This window comes from Symphalangus syndactylus, chromosome 21, assembly GCF_028878055.3.
Source record: "Symphalangus syndactylus isolate Jambi chromosome 21, NHGRI_mSymSyn1-v2.1_pri, whole genome shotgun sequence".
Classification (NCBI taxonomy): Eukaryota; Metazoa; Chordata; class Mammalia; order Primates; family Hylobatidae; genus Symphalangus; species Symphalangus syndactylus.
The window spans coordinates 49,754,815-49,781,163 of NC_072443.2; the positions used below are offsets into that span (position 1 = coordinate 49,754,815).

General features: G+C 42.8%; 1 protein-coding gene and 1 long non-coding RNA gene across 9 annotated transcripts in view; one reads left to right on the forward strand and one right to left on the reverse strand.

Moving 5' to 3' along the window:
- Positions 1-26,349, reverse strand: part of ALDH1L1 (aldehyde dehydrogenase 1 family member L1) — a 95,379-nt gene that overhangs the window by 68,299 nt on the left and 731 nt on the right. For 3 of the 8 annotated variants that reach the window (XR_010118477.1, XM_055259194.2, XM_063630186.1), the window contains exon 1: positions 9,070-9,194. The exons of 1 other annotated variant lie outside the window; for it this stretch is intronic. The gene's annotated coding sequence lies outside the window, so the exon portion shown is untranslated. Of the gene's footprint in view, positions 1-8,914; positions 8,984-9,069; positions 9,219-9,393; positions 9,444-9,555; positions 9,574-26,349 lie in introns of those variants that run through there. 4 more of the 8 variants (XM_055259190.2, XM_055259189.2, XM_055259195.2 and 1 more) reach the window with 4 other exon arrangements.
- On the forward strand, positions 8,621-10,383 carry LOC134735417 (uncharacterized). Its single transcript, XR_010118488.1, has 2 exons — positions 8,621-9,138; positions 9,379-10,383. It is a non-coding gene; the product is annotated as an uncharacterized lncRNA (long non-coding RNA).

A 26,349-nucleotide genomic window follows, 5' to 3' on the forward strand; every position in this document is an offset into this window, starting at 1 on the left:
GATTACGGATAAGAGAACTGCAAGCCAGAGCCTATTTAAGGAGTTTCTAGGAAAACCCAAAGACAACAGGGTAGACAAAAACAAGAAGATGAAGAGAGAAAATTATATCCTTTGACACCCACAGCTATAGCAAATAGTAGAACATTCTAACTCCTAGACAGGTAAATATCAAACCTCACACTAAAAGCCTATCTACCTCAGTACCTTTTACCCAATGCATTATATATGATTTTCCACAAAACAATTACAAGATATATAAAAGACAAAAACACAGTTTGCAAAGATGAAACAAGCACCTAAATCACAATCAGATATGGAAGCAATGTTGGAATTTTCATATGGAAAATTTAAAACAATGATAATTAAAATGCTAAGAGTTCTAATGGAAAAATGTGGAGAACATATAAGAAGAAATTAGTCATGTAAGCAGAGATATGGAAATTAAGAAAAAAATCAAAAAAAATCTAGAAATAAAAACCCTGTGATAAATGCAAAGAATGTCTTTAATAGGTTTCTCAATAGACTGGATACAATTGAGGAAATAATCAATGAGATGGGTGAAATATCAACAGAAACTTCCAAAACTGAAATGCAAAGGGAAAAATAGAATAAAAAAGACAAAACAGAATATCCAAGAATGGTGGGACAATTGCAATAGGTGTAAATCCTTGTAACAGGGATATCAGATGGAATAAAAAGAAAGAGAGAAAGGAATAGTAAAAATATTTGAAGTGATAATGACTGAGAATTTTCCAAAATTAAAGACAGATACCAAACCAAGATCCAGGCAGCTCAGAGGAAACCAAATAGGATAAAGATCACCCCCCACCCCCAAAAAAGTCTATGCTTAGGAATATCATATTCAAACTGCAAAAAATAAAAGACAGAGAGAAAATCTTCAGTGAAGCCAGGGAGAGGCAGGGCAGGACACCTTACCTACAGAGGGAGAGAGATGAGGATTACATTATACTTCTCTTCATAAACCATGCAATCAGGAATAGAATAGAAAGAAATATTTAAAGAATTGAAAACATTCCATCAACTTAGAACTAACTAGATTCCATCTGTATGCAGTAAAATTGTCCTTCAAAAGTGGAGGAGAAAGACTTCTCAAACAAAAATTGAAGGAATTTGTCACCAGTAAACTGCCTTACAAGATATGTTAGAAGAAGTTATTCAGAAAAAAAGGAAAATTAAACAAGTCAGAAACACAAATCAGCATACAAAAGTGTATTAGAAATAAAGGTGAAATAAATTTTTTTCTTAATCTGAGAGATATCAATTTGTTCAAAATAATAATTGCAATGGTGTATTCAGTGATTGTAGCTTATGGATAAGTGAAATGAATGATAGCAGTAATAATAAGACATGGGAGGGAGGAATCAGGAATACTCTGCAATAAGGCCCTTACACTACCCATAAAGTGGTATAGTGTTATTCAAAAGCAGACTTAAATTAGATTTAAGTGTATATTGCAAACTGTAGGTCAACCACTAAAAGAGCAACAACAAAAAAGTAAAATTGATATGCTAAGAGAGAAAAGAAAATGGAATCATATAAAATGCTCAGTTAAGATCAGAAAAGGCAGAAAAAAGTGTGGAAGAAAAAAGAAACAAAGGGCAAATAGAAAACAGTAATAAATATGGTAGATATTAATCCAACTATATCAAAAATCACTTTAAATATCAATGGTCTAAATACACCAATTAAAACATGTGACTATCTAGAGTGAATAAAGATTCATGACCTAACTATATGTTGTCTACAACAAACCCATTTCAACATAAAAACCAGATAGATTAAAAATAAAGGGATGGAGAACGATATACCCTGCTACCACTAATCAAAAGAAATATGGAGTAGTTCTATTAACTTCAGATAAAGCAGACTTCAGAGAAAGGAAAATTATTAGGAATAAAGAGGAGCACTACATAATGGTAAAGGAGTCAATTATCCCAGCAGACATAATACTCCTTAATGTGCATGTGCCTAACAACAGTGCTAAAATGTGTAAAGCAAAAACTGATAGAATTTCAAGGAGAAATAGATGAACCCAGTATTATTACAGTTGGAGACATCAACACCTCTCTGTCAGTCCCCACTAACTATTTTTTTGGGGGGCGGAGTTTCACTCTTGTTGCCCAGGCTGGAGTGCAGTGGCACGATCTCGGCTCACCGCAACCTCCGCCTCCCGGGTTCAAGCAATTCCTCTGCCTCAGCCTCCTGAGTAGCTAGGATTACAGGCATGCACCACCACGCCCAGCTAATTTTGTATTTTTAGTAGAGACGGGGTTTCTCCATGTTGGTCAGGCTGTTCTCAAACTCCCGACCTCAGGTGATCTGCCCATCTCAGCCTCCCAAAGTGCTGGGATTACAGGCGTGAGCCACCATGCCTGGCCAGTCCCCACTAACTCAGCAGGCTGGAAATCAGTAAGGACATAGTTGAATTGAACAGCACCATCAATTAAGTGTGTCTAATTGGCATTTATAGAATACTTCATCCAACAACAGCAGAATACACATTCTTCTCAAGCTCACATAGAATATTCATCAAGACAGACCACGTTCTGTGCTATAAAACACACAACAACAAATATCAATGACTTCTATGATGGAGATTACTTAGATCACAACAGAATCACTAGAAATCAATAACAGAAAGATATCTGAAAAACATTAAAAAAATGGAAACTAAATGACACACTTCTAAACAACATGTAAACCAATCAAAGAATAACTCTCAAGAAAAAAATTAAAATATTTCAAACTAAATTAAAATGAAACTATAACATCAAAATTTATGGTATTCTGCTAAAGTAGTGTTTAGAGGGAAATTTAGAGCACTGAATGCATATATTATTAAAGAAGAAAGAGCTAAAAGCAAGTTTCCAAATTAGGAAACTAGAAAAAGAAGAGCAAATTAAATCCAACATAAACAGAAGAAAGGAAATAATAAAAATTACAGCAGGACTTGTGAAATTGAAAACGCGTTGTCAACAGAGAAAATCAACAAAACCTAAAGCTGGTTCCTTGAAAAGATGAATAAAACTGATACACCTCTAGCCAGGTTAACTAAGAAGAAAAAGAGAGAAGACTCAAATTACTAATATCAAAAATGAAAGAAGGGCCATCAATACTGATCCTGTGGTCATTAAAAGGATAATAAAGTACTAGTATGAACAACCCTATATCAACAAATTTGGGAAGTTAAATGAAATGAAACAATCCCTTGAAAGCACAATGTTCCAAAACTCACACAAAGAGAAACAGATAATCTGAATAGGCCTATAATGATTAAAGAACTGGAGCCAGTAGCTTTCCAAAATAGAAAGCACTAGGGTTAATGAATATGACCAAACATTTAAGAAAGAAATGATGCCAATTCTCTATGATCTCTTTCAAAAAATAGAAGTAGAGGAAATTCTCTAATTTTCTTGGGTCAGAATTAGCTTAGTACCAAAACCAGAAACATTACAAGAAAGGAAACTAACAGACCAATATTTCTCATAAACATAGATGTTAAAATCCTCAAAAAAATCAGCAATTGAATCCAACAATGTTTAAAAAGAATTATACATAACCACCACATGGGATTTATTCTAGGTTAAACATTTGAAAATCAATTAATGTAATCCATCACATGAATAGGCTAAGGAAGAATTATATGATCACATCAATAGATCCAGAAAATGCATTTGACAAGAATCTAACATTCATTTATGATAAGAGCTTTCAGCAAACTAGTAATAAATGGGAACTTAACTTGATAAAGAAGATCTATGAAAAACCTACAGCTAACATCATACTTAATGAGAGAAACTAGAAGCTTTTCCTCTAAGATCAGAAATAAGGCAAGGATGTTCCCTTTCACCCTTCCTATTCAACATTATACTGGAAGTGCTGGCTAATGTAATTAGAAAAGAAAAGAAAATGAAAAGTCTGTAGATTGGGAAGGAAGAAATAAGCTGTCTTTGTTCTCAAAAAACATAATTGGCTATGCAGAAAATGCCAACAAAGCAACAGAAAACTGGAAGTAATAAGTTATTCTACCAAAGTTGCTGGATGGAAAGTCATGGTTAATATATAAAAATTGATTGCTTTCTTATATACTAGCAATAAACAATTGGAATTTGAGATTAAAAACGCAAAACCATTTACATTAGCACCAAAAAGTGAATTACTTCTACATAAATCTAAAATATGTCAAGATCTATGTGAGAATAACCATAACTGATGAAAACATAAAAATATGTATAAATAAATGAAGAGATAGTACATGTTGATGGATAGGGAAATTCTATACTGTCCAGATGTCAGTTCTTTCCAACTTTATCTATAGATTCAATGCAATACCAGTCAAAACCCCAGCAGTTATTTGTGCATATCAACAAACTGATTCTCAAGTTTGTTTGGAGAGACAAAAGACCTGGGATAGTCAACACAATATTGAAGGAGAACAAAGTTAGAGGACCGATACTGCCTGTCCCCAAGACTTTATTATAAAGCTACAGTAATCAAGACAGTATGGTATTGGCAAAAGAATAGTCAAATAGATCAATTGAACAGAATACAGAGCCCAGAAGTAAACTCACATCTATACAGTCAACTGAACTTTGACAAAGAGACAAAGGCAAGACAATGGAGAAAATCTGCATTGCACAAAAATCACACAAATATCTGTACACTGATGTTTACAGCATCTTTATTTGTAACTGCCAAAACTTGGATTTGACTTTTTAGATACAACAACAACAGCACAATTCATGGAGGAAAAAAAATGGTACATTAGACCTTATTAAAATTTAAAACTTCTGCTCTGCAAAAGACACTGTTAAGAGAATGAAAAGACAAGCCATGGTTGGGGAGAGAAGACATATCTGGTAAAGCACTGTTATCCAAAATATACAAAGAACTATTAAAACTCAACAGCAAAACAAACAACCCAATTTTAAAATGGGCCAAGTAAATTAACCGACACTTCACAAAAGAAGATATACAGATGGCAGATAAGCATTTAAAAAGATGCTCATCACTGTAAGTCATTACAGATTGCAAATTAAAATATAACAATGAGATACTACTATACGCATATTAGAAGAGTTAAATTCAACTGGCCAATTTTGTTATACTGACAACAAATGCTGACGAGGCTGTGGAGCAACAGGAACTCTCATTTATTACTGGTAGAAATGAAAAATGATGCCACCACTATGGAAAAAGATGTGGTAGTTTCTTATAACACGAAACATACTTTTACCATGTGATCCATCAATCGCTCTTGAATATTTACTCAAATGAGAAGGAAACTAATGTCCACACAAAAACCTGCACACAAATGTTGATAGCAGCTTTATTCACTGCTAAAACTTGGAAGCAACCAAGATATCCTTTAGTATGTGAATGGAGAAATAAACTGTGGTACATCCACATCCATACAACAGAGTATTAGTCAGTGATAAAAAGAAACAGGTTACCAAGTCACAGAAAGACATGGAGGATGCTTAAATGCATTTTGCTAAGTGAAAGAAGCCAGTCTGGAAAGGCTACATACCATATGATTCATACATACTGTATGACATTCTGGAAAAGGCAAAACTACAAAGGCAGTAACCAGTGGTTGCCAGGGATAGGTAGGGGGGTTGAGGGGTGGATGGGTAGAGTACAGGAGAGTTTTAGGGCAGTGAAACTATTCTCTATGATACTGTAACACTGGATACATATCATTACATGTTTGTCCAAAACCATAGAAGGTACAACACCAAGAGGGAATTCTAATAGAAATTATGGACTTTTCATTAATAACATTGTGTCAGTGTTGGCTCACCAAGTATAACAAAATTGGCGAGGCCTGGTGGCTCACACCTGTAATCCCAGCACTTTGGGAGGCCAAGTCAGGCTGATCACTTGAGGCCAGGAGTTCAAAAGCTGCCGGCTACCATGGTAAAACCCTGTCTCTACTATTATAAAAATACAATAATTAGCTGGGCATGGAGGTGCACCTGTAATCCCAGCTACTCGAGAGGCTGAGGCCCAAGAATTGCTTGAACCTGGGAGGCAGAAACTGTAGTGAGCTGAGATTGTGCCACTGCACTCCAGCCCAGGCAAAAGAGCACGACTGTTTCAAAAAGAAAAAAAAGGTATAACAAAAATATCCTATCAATGCATGATGTTAAAAATAGGGGAGGCCAGGCCTAGTGGTTCATGCCTGTAATCCCAGCACTTTGGGAGGCCAAGGCAGAGGATCACTTGAGCCCTTGAATTCAAGGCCAGCTTGGGCAACAAAGTGAGACCCATCTCTATAAAAAAATTTTTAAATTAGCCAGGCGTGGTTGTGCATGCCTGTAGTCCCAGTTACTTGGGAGGCTGAGGCATGAGAATCACTTGAGCCCAGGAGTTCAAAGCTGCAGTAAGCTGTGTTTGTGCCACTGCACTCCAGCCGGGGCAACAAACTGAGACCATGTCTCAAAAAAAAAAAAAAAAAAAAAAAAAGAAAGGAAAAGAATAGAAAGAAAAATAGGAGAAAGTGCGCAGGAAGGGACAGACTGAGAATATGGGAACTCTGCACTCTGTCCTCAATTCTTCTGTAAACCTAAAACTGCTCTAAAAATGTCTACTAATTGAAATAAATAAATGAATCTAGCTCTATAGTTCACATCTTACTCTAAAATACAGTCCAATTGGGTTAAAACCAAATACTTGAAAATCAAATATAAGAAGAAAACACTAAATTATTAGAAATAATTGGTAAATATTGAGTTATATAAACCTGACACTGTCAAAACACCCAACAAGTAACAAACCACAATAATTTTGTAAGGCTTAAGTTCGTGTGTATGTGTGTGTATGTATGTGTCTGTGTGTGCATGTGTGTGTTTATCTGCAGAGTAAAAGCCTAGAAGAATTTACACTGAAATGTTGAAAGTTACTGGGTAAAGGGTTTTGGGTTTCAGAGGTTTTTGACAACTGTAATTATTTTGTTTTCTTAACAGAATGTTGTTTTTTATATTGTACATGATTGCTTCTGAAAAAAAAAAAATAAAAGAGTACGTCATTCCCCCCCTGCAGGGAGGCAGAGTCCAGGTGGCCACCAAGGGGCTGTTGTCACAGTCCAGGGAAAGCCAGCATGGCAGGCACAGGAGCCTTGGGAGGGGCCTCAGTCAGGCTTGCCCTTTGGCCCCAGAAAGAGCAGGGGCCTCCAGTGAAGCCCATAGAGCCCCTTGTGGGCCCCATGGGTGGCCTCCAGGCCTCCGCCTCCTCCCGCAGTCATTGCTGCTCAGTGTCCTTTCACTTAGTGGTGTGGGGACATTGGGAGGCTTCCTGGGCCTCCCAACCCTCCTACCCAATTCCCAGCCCAGGCCTGGCTCTCCAGGACCCAGCTTCTAGTCCCTGTGAGGCTGGGCCACCCTGCAGGACTGCAGCTCTGGGCCCTCTGTTCTGGTGCTAGGGCCCTGGGGCCCATGAATGCAGTTCTAGCACTGAGCAGAGGCTCAGCCCGGAGGCCAGCAGTCCGCTGCAAGGTGTCTCATTTCCCAGGTGCCCTTTAGAGGGCCCAAGGCCGACCCCTCTCCTGCACTCAGCCTTTTTGGTCTGGCACTTGGCAGGGAGGCCACTTTGTCCCTTGGGGGTCATGCTCTACCCGCTTTGTCTCCCACAGCCCTCAGAACAGGCAACAGGACGCATCCAGAGACCTGGCCCTCTGGACCTTAGGCCTCAGGCCAACCCTGAGTAAATCCATCTCTGAGCCTCAGTCTCCTTTTCTCTATAAGGGACGCCACACCATTGTCTCCCTCCATGACCGTGAGAGTTAACGCCAACAAGAACACAGCAGCCAGCGGGGCGTGACAGCTCACGCCTGTAACCTCAGCACTTTGGGAGGACGATCACGAGGTCAAGCGATCAAGACCATCCTGGCCAACATGGTGAAACCCCGTCTCTACCAAAAATACAAAAATTAGCTGGGTGTGGTAGCACGCGCCTGTAGTCCCAGCTACTCGGCAGGCTGAGGCGGGAGAATCACTTGAACCCGGGAGGCGGAGGTTGCAGTGAGCCGAGATCGTGCCGCTGCACTCCAGCCTGGGCGACAGAGCGAGACTCTGTCTCAAACAAACAAACAAACAAACAAAAACAAACAAACAGCAGCCAACATTCTCCGAGGGTTTCCTAGGGCCAGGCTCGGGGCAGTCTCATGTAATTCTCAAGCAACCTTGGGAGGCAGGCGCTACTGTTCATTGCCCCTCCCGATTTTAGAGACAAGAAACTAAGATTCAGAACACAAGAAACTTGCCCAAGGTCAAGGAGAAGTGGAGGCGTGGGGAGGAAACAAAGTCACCTGACACCAGAGCCCATGCCTCCAAACTCCAAGTCTGGGACTCCTGATTAAATTCCGTCTCTGCCTGCACTTTGGGAACATTCTTTCCTCTCCTAGGCAAGTGCCAGCGGGGCCTGAGCTCTCGATAGCGGGGCCCCAGGAGCCACATTGTGGGGTCTGCTATCCGGCCTCCCTCTGCACGCGACCGCCCACTTGAGCGCAGTGGCTGGAGCTGGGACTCCAGCGCAGCCCCTGAGCGCTCACGTCGACCCCTCCAATCACAAGAGGCCCTCGTGCCAGGCCCCCAGATTTGGCCAATCAGGGAAGACCTTTCCCTGTCACAGAATGGGGTCGAGAAGCCCAGGAAACAGGTAGTCACAAATTATCGCATGCTTCGGCTGGTCCCTTTCTTATTGAGCCTCAGTTTTCTCTTCCATAAGCCGGGCCAGCAGTGCCCACCCCACAGGATGGCGCCAGCTCCGTAAGGGCCCTACCACCGCGGCCGGCCAGATCCTCGGCGGGCCAGTCCCGGCGCTGCGGTTGTTTAGCCTGATGACCCCTGGCCAGGTTCAGGCTCAATTGCTCCAAAGAACTCCGGACCCGTACCCCGAGCCCGGCGTCCCAGCGGCGAAGTTCATGGGCCCCGCAGGAGCCCTTGCGGTGAGAACCGAGTCCTGGAGCCCCCGGAGCCCCCGGAGCTGTAGCCGGGGCAGCGTCCCTTCCGCCGGGCTTCCGGCGCTCTAGAGAGCCCAGAAACTCACCGCGCGCAGGAGTTGGTGCAGGCGTCCCGGGTAGGCTAGACTTCTGTGAGCCGCAGCCCCGAAACTGAGGTTGGTGCAGACCCGTCCTGGGAGCCAGGAGGTGGGACCTGTCCCCGCCAGTCCGCGAGCTCTGGTTAAGGCCAGAGCCCGTGAGGGGAGGGGCGCGGGGCGGGCGGAGAGTCAGCTGAGTGGGGGCGGCGCTCACTGGTGGTGGGACTGTGGCTGGAGCGCCGCGCACCCTCTCCGGGCGGGTCTATAAATGCCATGTAAAAGCCTACCCCGCAGGGGCCTGTGCTCTTTCCCGCTTAGGTCAAGAAGACTTACTGTGGACCCTTGGAGAATTCCCAGGGCTTTGAAAAGGCCCAAGCACCCAGCAGGGCTGGCAGTTCTGAGCGCTGGCAAAGCTAAGTGGGTCAGAGGAGACCCTCGCCAAGCCGGTGACTCACTCATTCGCTCACCCTCACTCACTCTTGATGGGCCAAGTACCTGCCACGTGCTACGGACACAGTAGAGCCACAGGAGACGCTGCCCTCCGGGAATTTGCAGCCGCTTGCAGAGGCGGCCCCTTAGCAGCTGCGCATCCGCGTGGATAGCGGCGCTTCTGCCCACCCAGTGCCTACCCGCCTCTCTGAGAGAAAAACAGCCCCTGGTTTTCTCTCTGCAATTCCCCTTCTCCACACTCCCTTCCACTCAGTCCTGGTGCCGCAGACCCCTCCCCCTGGTTCTCAGGGATCCTGGCCAGCCCGGTCTCAGGCAAGGCCATGTATAATGCCGGGAGTGATAATTGCTTATTGTTTCTTGACTGCAAGACTGTGTCCAGGTAGCTCCTTCTGGAATGCCCTTCCCACCACACCTGCGGCCGCACTGCTCCGTGCCCTGCTAAGCCTCACTTCTTTTGAGGCGCCCCTCTCGCTGAGCCCTGACCACCTGGCCCTCTCTCTACTCAGTGCCTGAACGCATCAGGCTTGCTGCAGCCCCTGCCTTTACCTCTCTACTTGTGTTCTTTCAGAGCCTGCTCCCATATGGTATCACATATCAGATATCTGATGCAGAGCCTTAGAGAGGCTGTTCCAGGTCACACAAACTAAGGAAGTCCCTCAGCCACTCCCTGCCACATCACCCTGTTCTATTTCCTTCACAGCACTTAATTGTATATCTGATATTTCCTTGTTTCTTTGTTTGTTCATTGTCTGTCTCTCCCACTAGACTGTAAGCTCTTTGAGGGCAGGAAATTTGTGAGATGTATACACTGTTGTATCCCCAATACACAGTGATGGCTTGTATCAGTTGCTAAATAAATGTTTGTTGAATGGCTTAATGCGTGTATTTTGCTCACATAAGCCAGTATGGGCACCCAGGATTGAGGTGGCCTGTACCTGCCGATTCACTTAGCATACTTTCAGGCATGTCCCCTTGTTCTTTAGGCTCCAGCCTGCAGGTCTCCCTGCTGTCCCTCATATCTGTGGAACTTCTCGACTCATAAAGTTTCCATGTGCCATTCGTCTTTGTCCAGAGAACACCCCTCGTTCTTCAGGAAGTTCCTACAAAAATGCTATGACTTCAGGGAAGCTTTCCCTAGCCTCAGCCTTACTAGGACAGATTCCTCCATTAGGTGATCACAGAGAGGCCTGTAATTTTTCTTCATGAACCTCTCTCAACTGTATTATTTTTTTTTTTTTGAGGTAGAGTCTCACTCTGTCGCCCAGGCTAGAGTCCAGTGGTGCAATCTCGGCTCACTGGACCCTCCACCTCCTAGGTTCAAGCGATTCTCCTGCCTTAGCCTCCCGAGTAGCAGGGATTATAGGCATGTGCCACCACACCCGGCTAATTTTTGTATTTTTAGTAGACGTTTCACCGGGTTTCACCACGTTGGCCAGGCTGGTCTCAAACTCCTGATGTCAGATGATCCACCTACCTCAGCCTCCCAAAGTGCTGAGATTACAGGCATGAGCCACTGCACCCGGCCTTCAACTGCAATTTTATCACTGCTTCTGGGATTGCTTGATTAACATGTCTCTGGACAATGATGGCGAAGACTAGCTTATTCTCTTGGAAAGTCCCCAGGGCCGAATGCATGCCCTGTATGTGGAAGGTGTGCCATACAATCTGTAGGGTAACTGGCTGAGTATTAGGGGCCTGCAATGGGAAAATGATGTGTTCTGAACTTGGGAGTTAAAATAGAGAAGGCAGATGGGTGACAGGAACCACTGAACAATGGCTTGGAGGTTAGACATCCCAAAAAGATGTATTAGGAAATCAGAGAGGAATCCATACTCTTAGAGGTATGGAGCAGGAGACGAGGGAATTTTAAGCAGAAAGTGTTCTGAAATCATGTGGAAAGTAGAAAATGTACCAGATGAACTGGGGGATCTCATTAAGAAGATTGTTGAAGGTGCCTCCTCCTGGCTTCTTGCTGCTTATACTAAAATGTGAGAGAAGGGACATAAATCAAAAGAAGGATTGTTAAATAAAAAGGAACCAGAACTTGGGTTGTGAAAATGTCCAGCTTCTCCAGATGTCATATGATGCTAAAACTAACAAATGGCTTCCAGGCAAAGAGCAAATGCAGCCCAGAGCAAGTAAGATGGCCTAAAGATATAGCCAAGAGTGTGGCCATGAGATCTTTTGTAAAATCTTCAAAGAGAACAAAGGGACACCTCAGAATATTTTGTTAAATAGTAGGATTTCTAAGAAGCTTACAGTTGTCCTTGACAGCAGTCTCAGCAGAAGCCCAAGAGAGAGATGGGCTTTTCTCAAAGAGATGTGTGGGTTTGACAGTTGTCTAGAGGCGTGAACCTCAGTGAGATCTATAGGAGACATGCAACATTTTTAAAGGAATTATATTAGCAAAACAGTGTAGACTTGGACTGAAAGGGGTCAGAGACAATATAAAATGAAAAGAGACCCCTAGACTCCCCCAAATTCTGGGAGGAAGCAAGCTGAGAAACTATACAGATATGAACCTGGGCTGCATTTCATGGAAAAGAAGGGATGACTTGGGGAACAGAACGAAGAACCCAAAGGGTGGAGCCAAGAGCGTGGAGAATCACTTTGGGGCCAGAGTCAGACTGAGTCCTATTCAAGAAACTTTCAGGAAGAAACTGCCCAGGAAGATTTTAGAATTGCCGTGGACTAGTGACTCCTGCATGCCTCCCGTCCTTGTTCCCTTTGGAGCAGGCATGTCTACAGTGGTTATCCAATGCTTGTCCCACCAGTTTATGTCAGGTGGGTGCAGGGGGGAGGCGCAGTTAATTTGTCTCTGGAATTCCTAAGTCTGTAGATTGAGAGCAATTCTACTCAAGAAGCTACACTTGAGGGAATAATACCCCAGGTGCTTCACCCACATCGAAGCCTGATTTAGATACAGAGATTCTGGACATTGAGCTGATTCTACAGTGCGATGAGGCTTTGAGGGGATGTTTTGAGGGTGAATGTATTTTGCATGTGGAAGGATGTAAGTAATTTGTGGCCAGTAGGTGGACTGTGGTCCTTTTAAAACTCTCTGATGCTCTTCCATTCAAGGAGTGGCACTTAATTCCCCTGCCTTTGAATGTAGGCTGAATGTAGTGACTTCCTTTTAACAAATGAAAGATGGTGGAAGTAACTGTGTGATTTCCGAATCCATCCTTTCATAGACCAGATAGAGAAGCTGAGGCTTGAGGTCAGACAGTGGCAGAAGCCAGCTTGTTCCCGTCCCAGGACTATATGATACTTTCTGAACAAGTCCCACTGAAACCCTCCTTTGCCAGTTCAGTTCACTGTGCCAGGAATGCCCTGCTTCTTGAAGCCACCAGCTGAGCCCTGCCTGTGCCCCAGGGATGGGCTTGTGCATCATCTCCTTTGGGAAGCCTGACCCCAGCCTTCTCCTTGGGAATTCCCTCACTCACGGCACAGACCACACTCTAATGCAACTATTTATATGGGTGTCTGTCTCTTTATCAACTGCAACACCTCTGAGGGCAGGGACAGGGCCTGTTTCATCTGTGTATCCCACAACCCTGCACAGGCCCTGATCTAGGAGAGGCACCTGCCGTGAGAGTGGCTGGATAAGCCCTGCAGAGAGAGCCTCTGCCCGGGCTTTCCGCAGGGCCCTGATGGCTAAGTCCTCCCAGGGAAAGCAGTGTGCACTTACACAGCCCAAGTCTGGGTAGAACAATGGGGGCTACTGCTCCAATGCAGAGGCAGGTTAGAAGGCAAGCCTGGCTCAGGGCTGTGTGAATGGGGCATGGGATAGACATGGGTTCTCTTTCTGTTGTATAATGATGATTCAGCTTGTTTTTGGGGAATCAGTAACTGGGACTGTGTGTACGCTGCAAAGGAAACATTAACTTGAAAGTCATAGCCTGTGGGAAATCAAAGAGGGGTTGGCCAAGTGACCTGGGCTTGTTTTTGTTTTTTGTTTTGTTTTAAATTTGGAGCCAGTGTTTCTCTTTATCTCCTAGGACGCCTCGTTCAGATGCTTCTACCCTGCCTTGTGAGTTACTCATGATGTCACCTGATCCCCACCCCTTAGAACCTCTCCCCAGTGGGAACCTAAAATTCGAAATGGTTTTCTCCATATTTCCCCTTTAAAGGGCCAGCATGCAATTTTTCATATAGAGGTGAAGGTAGGGATGAGCCTTAACACAGCTCTGTGCCACGCACCAGAGCCCACCTGAGGACCTGCAGACACAGATGGAATGCTTCTGGGCCACAGAGCTTAGAGCCCTGCTCCTGCCAGGTCCTCTCCAGCCCCATGCCAAATCTAACCTGAGGGTGTTGCGTGTTTGCACCCCCATGCCTGGACAGCACCTGGCTGGCACATGGCCCCCAGAAACTCACTGTAGAGGAATAAATGAGCAAAGAGGAGGCAGGGATGGTGTCTCTACTCCAGGTGCTAGCACCTCTATGGAGGAGATGAATGCACAGGAGGCAGATATCAAAGGTAGGAGGGGATGTGAACCATTACAGAGGGGAGACATGAAGAAAGGGGGTCTGGGTACTTCAGGCTCCACCTGGGAGATAAGGCCCAGTAAGACTGTGATGAATTTAACCAGCAAAAAATAAGAAACGTTCCAGTTGGAGAGAATATAAGAATGATGCATTGGTGCATGGAGGTGGGGACGTGGGTTGTTTTTGAGGAATCAGGAGAAAGCATTGCAGCTGCAGGAGAGAAGCTGGCAAAGTCAGGGGTCACGAGGCCACAACATGGGGTGCAGACTGTGGGTTTCACTCTGTTGTCCAGTGGTAACAAGATGTTCTGATTTCATAGGCCAGGGCAATTTCAACAGCATTCCAGTAACTGACGTTAGATTCTCATTTTCTTATTTTGCAAAGTAAAAACATCTTTAAAAAATCAATATCCTGGAATATTATTCAGCCTTAAAAAGGAAGAAAATTCTGACACACATTACAACATGGCAGAATCTTGAGTAGTTCATTCTAGCTGAATTAACCCAGCCACAATAGGACAAATGGTTCTGTTTCTATGAGGTCCCTAAAGTAGTCATGTTCACAGAGACAGAAAGTGGAATGGGGGGTGCCAGGGGCCATGGGGAGGGGAGAATGGGGAGTTCATGTTTAATGGGGACAGAGTTTCACTTGAAAAAGTTCTGGAGTTGGATGGTGGTGACGGTTGCGCAACAGTGTGAATGCTCTTAAAAACATTGCACTGTGCACTGAAGAATAGTTAAAATGGTAAATTTTGGGTTATGTTTATTTTAACACAATTAAAAATAATAACTTAAAAAATCAGTTTCCATCAGCCATCACCATAATTGCATTGGAAAAGCTCATATAGCATCAGAAAGCTGAAAGGAGCAACTGGGCCTTGTTGGAAGCTCTGTCCCTGATGGCCCTGGGCCTGGGCTGGCCTCCGAGTGTGAGGAAATCACCCACCCAGCATCCAGCGCAGGCCAGAGCCTGGCACGTGCAAGACAAGTGAGCAGAACGTGGCACTGGTTGGGGAGCACAGGATGGTGCCAGGGCCAGGGACAGCAGAGCCACGGCCCAGGGCCAGGGACAGCAGAGCCCTGACCCTGACCCTGACCCTGACCCTGACCCTGAGCCTGAGCGCTTGGGGTGTGGAGCACTTCATGGAACCCAGAGGAGTGCGGAGTGTAGGGGCTGCTCGGAAGACGTGGCAACTGTGATCATAACAGGGAGCAGGGAAGACCCGGCTCCTTCCCTCACCTCATGTCCTTCCAGGACCCTCCAATGGCTAAGTCTCTGCAAGTCAGAGGGTAGAGAGGCCTGGGGCTGCAGCCCTCCCAGGTCAGACTCCAAGCACCAGGCCCCATGAAGGGTGGAGAGTGGACCAGAGGGACCCGCAGATGAGTGGCACTGTCCAGTCAGCGGAGCCCACCTCACGTTGCTCAGTGGAGGGAGCTCCATGTGAAGTAGCTGCCAAGAGTGCTGGAAATGCTGCAGGGCAAAAAGAAGTGGTGAGGCAGCTGGAGATCAGCAGTGGCACGAGTCGCCACCACCCGAAGCTGCACGGAAGCTGGGAGGGCAAAGTCACTGTGGAGCTCTGAAGTTGGAACCATCCAGGGAACGGGCACCCAGGGCTGCTTAGGGGGAGCGAGGATCGAGGAGAGGCTGCTGCCATTCCTGGAGCACACACTGCGAAGTGTTTGGCTGGGAAGGGGAAGGTAACAAGAGAAGGTCATGGTGGGAATGGGGAAAGGCTGTAATGAGAGAGACTTAAGAGTGTAAAAAGCTGTTGAGAAAGACTCAGCTGAGAAGGAAAAGTTGAACGTACAAGAAAGAAAGGGGAGAATCAGTAGTGTCTGTGGTTCCTAAAAACGGGGGGAAGGGAAGATGTCCAAAAGCAGATTCCGAGGTGGCTTGAACAGCATCATAACCAGAAGGAAGGAAGGGAGGGTGGGAGGATGGATGGGTGGGTAGCTAGATGGACGGTGGTTTTCCTTACCCATGGTTGATGTTGGTACAAGATCCCCCCTCGTGGCTTTCCTTCTCTCTTTAAAGAGTGGGGTAAGGCCACCTCCTGAGGTGGGATGCAGGAGAGGGAAGCTCGAGCAGTCCTTGTGGGATTGGTGAATGGGAGAGCGGTGGAAGGACCCTGGGCCGTATTGAAGGCACACCTCAGTTTACGGTGGGGCCAAACTGCACGTTTGAGACCCCAGAAGCATCAGACTACTCAAGAAGCAGGCACGGAGGAAAAGGAAACCCATCTCTGAGTTTACCCAAGACTGACCCAGATGGTTTCAGTGAAAATAAAAGGGCAGTCGTGGACTGTAGATTCTGAGCTGGACAAGGAAAATGCTGGTGAATTGAGGGAAACTATCGAGGGCCCTTTAAGACCAATGAGTGGATCTTGCTGGAGCAGTTGAACCAGAGACTAAAAGAGCAGACCCAGAACAGAAGGTGGAGGTGGGGAGTCTGAACGAGAGGTTCGGGTGACGATGGCTCTGTCAAAAAGAAAAAACCTTAAGCAAGTTTAAACTTGTCAGAGTTTATTTGAGAGAAAAAAATTAGATTTGTGAATTGGGCAGCCCTCAGAACCAGAACAGGTTCAAAGAGCTCCTGGCTGCTACACGATCAGGCTGCATTTATGGACAGGAAGTGGAAGTGGGGCAAAAAGAACAACTTAATTGGTTGCAGCTCAGCATTGTATCTCACTTGAAGTAGCCGGCTGCCTGTTACTAACTGAAAGTCAGATATTTGTGACATGAGTATACATTTGATCCTTGGACAACACAGGTTGGACCTGTGCAGGTCCACGCTTGCGGGATTTTTAAAATAAATACAGTTGGCCCTCCATATGGGCAGTTTCTGCATCTACAACCAAATACAAATCAAAAATACAGTATTTGTGGCATGTGAAACCTGTGTATGCAGAGGGCCGACTTTTCGTATTCATGGGTTTCACAGAGGCAATTGTGGGACTTCAGTATGCACGGGTTTTGGTATCCACAGGTGGTCCTGGAACCAATGCCTTGCAGACACCGAGAGACCACTGTGCTCCTAAGTTAATTAGTTACATTTAGCATGAATTACTCCATATTGGCTTGGTCTGTTGGGCCCAGTAAAGGAGCTTTCTCCAAATCAGTAGCCTCCTGCAAATTTAATTTAACAATCTCTTCCTTTTGGTCAGGATCTCACCTAAGTAACAATGTGAATAAAACTTAGGGCATCAGCGCTACTCCCAGTTACCGTCATTTTAGATATTCGGTCTCAACGTGTCATTTATTCATAGTCCTCATGATCATACTTTTGAGGATTTTTGTCATTCCAATAAAAAGATACCATTTAATGTTTAACAGATAGCTGCATGCAAACATTTAAAAATTTTTGAAAGAATACAATGCACCAGGAAGACTACTATTATGACTATTGGGAGCATAATACCAAGAGTTTAAAGTATGCCCCTTACCCAGGGTCCCCATGAAACAAATCAACTGCAATCAAATAGATCAAACAATACACCAAATGAAGAGTGCACCCATTTTAACCAAATAGCCTGTTTGTTGTTTTTTTGTGACTGAGTCTCTACAGTACCCGATGTATTTATTCATATGCAACAAAAAGCATCAGCACCGACTCCTCCTTGCTCAGCTAATAAGCCATCTCGCATCTCATGACTGGGCCAAATCAAAGCAGGAGTTTTGTGGGCCAGAAGTCCAGCTCTATAAAAGGGACTACAAATACAATTTAAATAGGCAGTTGCATTAGGGATGTTGCTAAAGTTAATCACTAAGTGAACTAATGGATCCCTTAGATCATGTAAAGTTCTGGATTAGCAGAAAAAAATCCAACATTTTGTATTTATGGTGAAGTTCTAACTACAGCAGTATCCTTCCAAGTAGAAAAGTAGGCATAAACGAGAAAAGCTCAACAGGGAAAGCGTCTCATTAAGAGAAGAGTTTAGTTCCCATGTATTGGGAAAACTGTTCATATCTAACATATCATCTGCTTCCAGGAAAATTTCCCCATGGCCAGCTTTACCTTAAAGTCTGCAACAGGTGTGCAGTTTCAGGAAACTTGAGAGGCCCTTTGAGTTGTGAGTTGTGGACCCAACCAAGGTTCAAGGCCCCGAAGCTTGGCTGCAGTGTGGGTAGCGAGAAGAACTTGCTGTGGTGCCTACCCACAGGGTTCCAGGGCAATCTTTCTTTGATGTCCTTTCCAGAAGACCTTGTCTTCAGGTTCTAAACTGTGAAGGACTTGATTGTTCTGAGTTGGTGGATCATGGAATGTTTCTTTTTTCTGGTGAAAATATACTTTGGCATAATAATGAAAGCCTTCCAGTATTTAGTTATATCAGAATTGAGGAGAGTGGGAGATACATGAGGTTCTATTATTAAGGGCACAGGCCTCCAATAACTATTACATAAATGTTCAGTCTATGTTTTCCGCTGGGAGTGAATCTGATTCCCTGCCAATGGTAGTGCCTTTGGCCAAGGCAATCCAATTGATTCAGTTGTCAATTTCAGTTTCTTAAAATGCCATTTGTTCTTTCAACCTTTCTAGAAGATTGAGGGTGATGGGGACAATGATAGTGTCATTGTGTTTGCAATACCTTGTTTAACTGCTTTAGAGTTTGCCCAGTAACATAGATTCCTCTGTTGCAGGAGACAGAGGCGCCCCAGAAAGGAAACACATTTCTAATAACATACTACCAACTGTCCTAGCATCAGCTTTCTTACATGGGAAAGCTTCTATCTGACAAGAGAACATGCAAACTATTACAATAACATGCTGATATCCCATCAAGGGTGGAAGCTGAATGAAGTTCATCTGTAAATATTCAAATGGTTCATCATGTGGTAGAAATAAATACACCACCTGAAGCCTTCATTGTCTTCCCAGGATTATGGGTTTGACAAATCAAACATTGGCTATAAACTCTTTTAGCAATTTTAGAACAATCACCTCACCAATATTTTTCATAATTTGGAGCACCGTAATGAGCTATGGAGTGCAGAGCCCTTAACAATTGAAGCTTCAAGGACTCAGAGAGGACCAAGTGGCTATCCAGGGCCTCCATGGGTCCACACTTCACGCTGAATTTATGTGCTTTCAGATACCAATTTTGTTTTTCCAAATTGGTGCACTGCACTGTTTATTAAGTAAGCCATCATAGAGGAGCTGACTTTGATCAATCTTATGGAGTTTATTGAAATTACACATCCTAACAATTTTAGTACTGACTGACTTAGCATGAACATCCGCCAGGGCATTCCCTTGATACTCAGGTGTAGTTTTATAAGTAGGTGTTTTGATTTTAATAACGGCAGTTTGTGATGGTAACAGGATGGCAGAAAGGAGTTCATTTACTTGGAGTTCATTTTTAATGGGGATCCCACTGGAAGTGAGAAGCCCCCTTTGTTCCCATAACATGCTGAAATTATGAAGTACTTCTAAAATATATCTGCTATATAAAAATATCTACTGATTTATCTTAACTACGTGACAATCTCAGGTAAAAGCAAAAAGCTCTGCAGGTTAGGCTGATTTAAATTGGGGAAGAGTTTCCTTTCCTATTAATTCATTTTGAGTGGTAACAGCATACCCCACCTGGCATTTTCCTTCTGAGTTTTCAGCCCAAGATTCATCAACAAACAAATGTCGCCTTGGGATTAGCTAATGGAGTGCTTCATAAAGCAGCATGCTAGACCACTGATTGAGATACCACACACTGTAATCAGCCAGAGGTAGCAGAGTGCAACATCTTAGATGGAGATTGGGAGGCAAAAGGATTTCATAAGATGACAGTCTACTTGCTGAAAAATGCTGAATTTGACTGGAATTTAATAAACTTTCCACAACACGTGGGGCTTGCATAAAAGTTCATTCCCTAAGACTAACTCAGGTTAAAACTCTACCAATATGGCAGCTGTGGCTACTGCTTTTAGCGGTGAGGATGTGACTCAGCTGCGGGGGCTGACTGCCGGCTGTAATGTGCAATGGGCCTATTGTTTTCCCCCATGCCTGATTGCCATGTTCATGAATGAACAAGGTGAAAAGTTTAGTGCAATTTGGAAGTCCTAAGGTTGGGGCTGCAGTAAGGCCAGTTTCTGCTGGTGAGAAACCTGCTCCTGACTGCCCTCCCATGGTGCAGGCTCTGGTGCTGCATTCTTAGTGAGCTCATACAATGGTGAGATGGTCAAGGAAAAGCTTGGAACCCAGGATCTGCAGTATCCTGCAAGTCCCAGAAAACCTCTTCACTGTCTTTTAGCTGTAGGCCAAGGAAAACCTTGAGTGGTTTTTATTCTCTTGGAAACCCTTTCCACAGTCAGGTCATGCCTTAGAGTGAAACTTTCCCCTTGAAAACTGAAGGCTTTCCATCAAAACTTTGTGACCTTTATGTGCAAGTTGCTGTAAGAGGTAAAGTGAGTCCATTTCAGACCACACTTTAGTGGGAGAGCAAAGCAAGAGATAATCTACACACCGAATGAGGGGAGAATTTCAAGGAAATTGCAAGGTTGTCAAGTGCTGGTGTAACGCCTGGGAAAAATAAGGAGGAGCTTCAGGAAACCTCTGTGGTATTATAGTCCAGGTATACTTTGATTTTTCTAAGTAAAAAGCAAACAAATACTGACTCTCTTTCTCAGCTAGAATGCTAAAGAAAGCTGGACAGGGGCTTATGACTGTGAGCCATTCTGAATCAATGGGCACATTGGACAATCAAGTGTTAGAGTTTGGAACCACAGGAAACCTTGGTATCACGATTTTATTAAGTGCTCATAAATCTTGAAAAAATCTCCCTCCTTGTGCATCCTTGTCCCTTGATTTTTTAACTGGTAGGATTGGAATATTACAAGGACTGATACACAGAATAAGTCCTTGTTTAATTAAATCTTCTGCAATTGATGAGAGTCCTTGAATTGCCCAGGCAATTCAATATCCTAATAGTCTATTATTATTCTAATATTCTAATATTATTCTAATATCCTAATATTATTCTAATATTCTAATATCTAATATTATTCTAATATCGAATATTCGAATATTCTGATATTAGTCTAATATCCAATATTCTAATATTATATTCTAATATTATTCTAATATCCTAATATTCAGTAAATATTAGGATAAGTGAGGTAAAGGTTTAGAATGATTGATTTAGACTTTTATAGGTACCATACTTTTAACCCTTCCTATATCAGTAGAGGAAGAAGCCCATAAACATTCGGGTATTTTAGAGAAATCAGAGATATTGCAGGCCTGAGTTTTGATCTTGTCAGTTTCTGCCTGCGGAGAGCACAACAGATCTCGTTCAGGGGGTCAGGAAACTCTAATGTTAACTGCTGCTCTGCAGGAAACTTCATATGCCTGTTTAGCTTAGCAGATAAGTCTTGCCCTAGTGAGTTACTAGAATAGTGTCACATAGGAAAAAGGTTCACTTTTCTGAAAATGGCCCCAGCATCAACTGGACAGTTTCAGACATGGGTACTGTTGTGTCTGATTCAAAACCCCCACCACAGAAATGACCTTTCCACTTTCAGGCATTTGTCAGCTTGTTAAAAGAAAAACTTCAGCTGAATTAAATTTAAAGGAGTTTAATTGAGTGATGAATGATTCATGAATTGGGCAGCCCCCAGAATCACAGCAGATTTGGAGAGACTGCAGAGATGCCTCAGGGTCAGAACAAATTTATTGACAAAAAAAGGAGGTGACGTACAGGGATCGGAGGTGAGTTACAGAACAGCTGAATTGGCTACAGTTTGGAGTTTGCCTTATTTGAACCCAATTTGAATGCTCAGCAGTGTGTGAGTGGTTGAAGTACGGCTGCTGGGATTGGCCAGGACTCAGCAACTATTACAAGTGCATACTCCTAAGTTAGGTTTTCAGTCTTGCCTACTAAGTTAGGTTACAGTTCATCCACAAGACTTGAATATAGAAGTATGGAGCCCTTCTCAGGCCATATTTAGTTTAATTTAATAATTCCCCCTTTCGGTCATTTTCTCAGTTTTGAGATACCGACCAAAACTTTAGTCATTGATGTCACTATCACCATTGTAAATGTACTTATTTTGTCTGAAAACCCACTGAGAAATAGTAGAATAGTGGGTTTTGCAAAGGTAGGAACAAGGATTGAGTAGAGGGTACCTCCTTAATGCTGGAATATCCTGTTTATAAGAGAAAAACAGACCTAGTCTGTTCTAGTCTAGGATCTGTGCGCTTCCATAAAGTCTTAGCTCGATTATGTCACATTTAGTATAAGCAACTCCATTTTTGTTTGGTTTGGTCTGTTGGGGTCTAGTGCATGAGCTCAGTCCAAAACAATGGTCTCCTATAATTTTGTTTTTTAAAAATATCCCCCTTTTGGCTGGGTTCTCACTTAAGTGAGAGTGTAACCAAAACTTAGAGCCTTAGCACCACTTTCAGTTACCACCATTTTGGGTTTCTGGTCTCGGCATGTCATTCAAAGCTTACAGTGTCCTCTTGGTCCCGTATTTCTTTCGGCCGGGCTCAGGAAGGACAAGGCAGCCATCCTGCTTTTCCATGATGCCATGCTTAATTAACATTAGAGTTATATTATCTTGAATACCAGTTGTTTTTCCAAATTAGGTGCATGGCACTGATAACTGATGGGTCATAATAGGCAATTTGAAGTAGACCGTGCATTTCGTTCAAATTGTATAACTAAAAAATTTCAGTATTGGCTGATTTACTGTGAAAATCTGACAAAGTATTTTCTTGATATTTAATTAATTTTTGTTCCACTTAGGTTAGCAATTTTATAACCTAGTCAGTCTTTTCATTAAAGTTCCAGGAATTCTTACCCAATTCAAATGATTCTGAAGTTATTAGAAACCTGCACTCCAGAGTGCTTTTTGGGGTCCATTTCATCCTTTCATGAGTCTCCTAAAAGACACAATATTCTAGGATTTTTTTTTTTTTTTGAGACGGAGTCTTGCTCTGTCCCCCAGGCTGGAGTGCAGTGGCGCGATCTCGGCTCACTGCAAGCTCCGCCTCCCGGGTTCACGCCATTCTCCTGCCTCAGCCTCCCGAGTAGCTGGGACCACAGGCGCCCGCCAACATGCCCGGCTAATTTTTTGTATTTTTAGTAGAGACAGGGTTTCACCGTGTTAGCCAGGATGGTCTCGATCTCCTGACCTCATGATCCACCCGCCTCGGCCTCCCAAAGTGCTGGGATTACAGGCTTGAGCCACCGCGCCCGGCCTATTCTAGGATTTTACGTGCTTGTGAAGTTTTCAAAAACTGCATCAGCATTAAGCAATTAACTGTGGAAATGACTTTACTTATAGTTAAAGGCACCATAAAAATAGTAATTTGGTTATTTCTGTGGTCTACAGTAACTTAACATAGTAACCATAATTATGATTGATAGCATATACTCAGACATATTAGAAGTTTAGAAATCCCATAAAATTTTAGAACATACATTAATATCGTTCACTAAATATAACCTGAAGAAGGTTAAACATTATTTCTTTGACAAGGCTTCCCATGTAATAACATGTCAAATGATCCTGTTTACCTCTCTTTTGGATGCTTCAGTGGCTCTCTGTAGCCTCCCAAAGTTAAGGTCAGAAAAGACTATTTTGAATCTGAAATTTGATTTTGGGAAGCCTATCAAATATGTTAAAGGTTTAAAACACTTGGTATTATGCTTAATCAGTTTAACCATGAGGTGAGATTCTTATAAACCTTTTATCACCCTTTACAATTTTTGTAAAAGAGCAGATCAGTGCTTTAAGAAAACCATTTGTGTTTTTATTTGGATGTTCAATTTATGGAAAAACTGAATAATACCCCTTTAAATTTAGTCAATGTGTTCAAACACAGAATATTTTTACCAGATTAATTTTTAGAAACATTCCACAACTTGTTCAGACACTTAGCTTCTTCTTATCTAATTTGAAACAATCCTTTAGCCCTCTAAACTAGGCAAAAATTTACATTTCCATCCCTTCTTATAATCTTTTACCAAAAACACATTTCACTCTCCTCACACACCTTGCATGTAAAACTATTTTTTTAGTAGTTTCAATTACATGTTATAATGGTAACTCTTAGCAACTTTTACTTTTGGTGCATAAATTTCCTTTCATGAATCCTTTCACAATAAACACAGACCGTCTACAACATGCTTGGACTTTCTGACTTGTCCTAAACATCCCTCTTTTTAAACAACCAGTTGTTTTATTTTAGGACAAGAATTTACTATACAAGATCCTTTCCTATATAAAATCTCTTTTCTGTATAACCTTCTTTGCATAGCCAAGATGCATGGCTAATTCCACATGTTCCCAGGCCTTATCTAGAATCTAATGTCTCCAAAGTAGGTAAGTTGAACAATTTTCAAAAGTCAAAGCAGTTTATATCCTTAAAGCATTTAGCAAATCTAATATCTGACCTGTCTATATTAGACCAAATATCTTTATTTTACCAATAATCTTTAAAGCTGTTTTTATTTCCCAAAGATTACTAAGGTTATATAAACCAAGACATTACAGTTTTTACTTTCCTGACAAAATATTTGATTTAAGCACATATTTTTCTTTAGGCCAATTAATTAGAGCTCTCTTATATAAATATTACACACTCAACACATATATAACTACACAGGCAGAACAAAAGAAGACCCAGTAGTTTCTCAACAGGTGCTGGAGAGGATGTGGAGAAATAGGAGCACTTTTACACTGTTGGTGGGACTGTAAACTAGTTCAACCATTGTGGAAGGCAGTGTGGCAATTCCTCAAGGATCTAGAACTAGAAATACCATTTGACCCAGCCATTCCATTACTGGGTATATAACCAAAGGATTATAAATCATGCTGCTATAAAGGCACATGCACACGTATATTTATTGTGGCACTATTCACAATAGCAAAGACTTGGAACCAACCTAAATGTCCATCAATGATAGACTGGATTAAGAAAATGTGGCACATATACACCATGGAATACTATGCAGCCATAAAAAATGATGAGTTCATGTCCTTTGTAGGGACACAGATGAAGCTGGAAACTATCATTCTCAGCAAACTATCACAAGAACAAAAAACCAAACACCACATGTTCTCACTCATAGGTGGGAAGTGAACAATGAGAATACTTGGACCCAGGATGGGGAACATCACACACTGGGGCCTGTCGTGGGGCGGGGGAAGAGGGGAGGGAAAGCATTAGGAGATATACCTAATGTAAATGACGAGTTAATGGGTGCAGCACACCAACATGGCACATGTATACATATGTAACAAACCTGCACATAGTGCACATGTTCCCTAGAACTTAAAGTATAATAAAAAAATTTAAAAAAGGAGACCCAGTAGTTTCTATGTCTCTTAATTGGATTACTGGGTTTAGGGTGGAGTCCTTGGAAGGACAGGGCCAGGAAAGCATGCAGTTTCTAGGGCCTAATATAATAAGCAGTCACAGCTGGAAGGCAAAACCAACCTTCAAAAATTAAGGGTCTCATTTTTATACCATTTGATCTGGTATAAAGAACAGAGCCTTAGATTTTGAGAGGGATCTATCCATTTCCAATGCCTGGGGTTCCATGAAGAAAACAGGTTTTTTTTTTTTTTTTTTTTTTTTCCAAAATGGGGTCTCTGGCACCTCTTATTTTTCCCAAAGATCCCAAGGCTGTTAGAGCTTGAATATCTGCTTTTAATTAAGCTGACTTTTAACTATAGTGCTCTTTCTAAAAACTCCTTTTAAATTTCTTATTACCTGACTTTAGCCAGGCCAAATGGCCAATATTTCTGGCTTTTGAACTTTACCAGTGGTAACCTTACAGATGAAACCAACAAAGCTCATCTAAGGATATGACTTAACCACAAGTGTACTAGGTATTTTCAAAGAGATGGTAAGCAGTTTTTACAAAATCTGGAATTTTTAAAAGTAGCTCAGAGAAAGGAAGATTTAAGAAGGGAAGCTAGAGGTTGTTCATGGACGGGAAGAAAATCAGGAAGTGGTAAAAGTCACACAGGTGTTAACCAGAAAGTACTCATTCTCTAAGCTTGGAATCAAACCCAGGCCACCAATGTGAAAGGACAAAACCTTAGCTACTGAGCTACAACACTGGGCAGTCTCCATTGCCCTTCCCAGAAGGAGTCTAGAGTAGTTAGTTTTGAGCTTGCAAAGCCTTTCAACTACTCAAGATAATTTTTAGAGTTTGCTGTGACATGAACCCTAAAATTCCTGTCCCCTGGAAGGCAGAGGAAAGAGAAAGTACCACCACGTAGTTACAAGGTCAAACTACCAAGGACATAAAACAAGATGGAGACCTAATCCAGTTCTTGTTTGTTTGTTTGTTTCAGGGACCTGCCGCAACACAAAAGAAAAAAAATTAATGCACTCTAG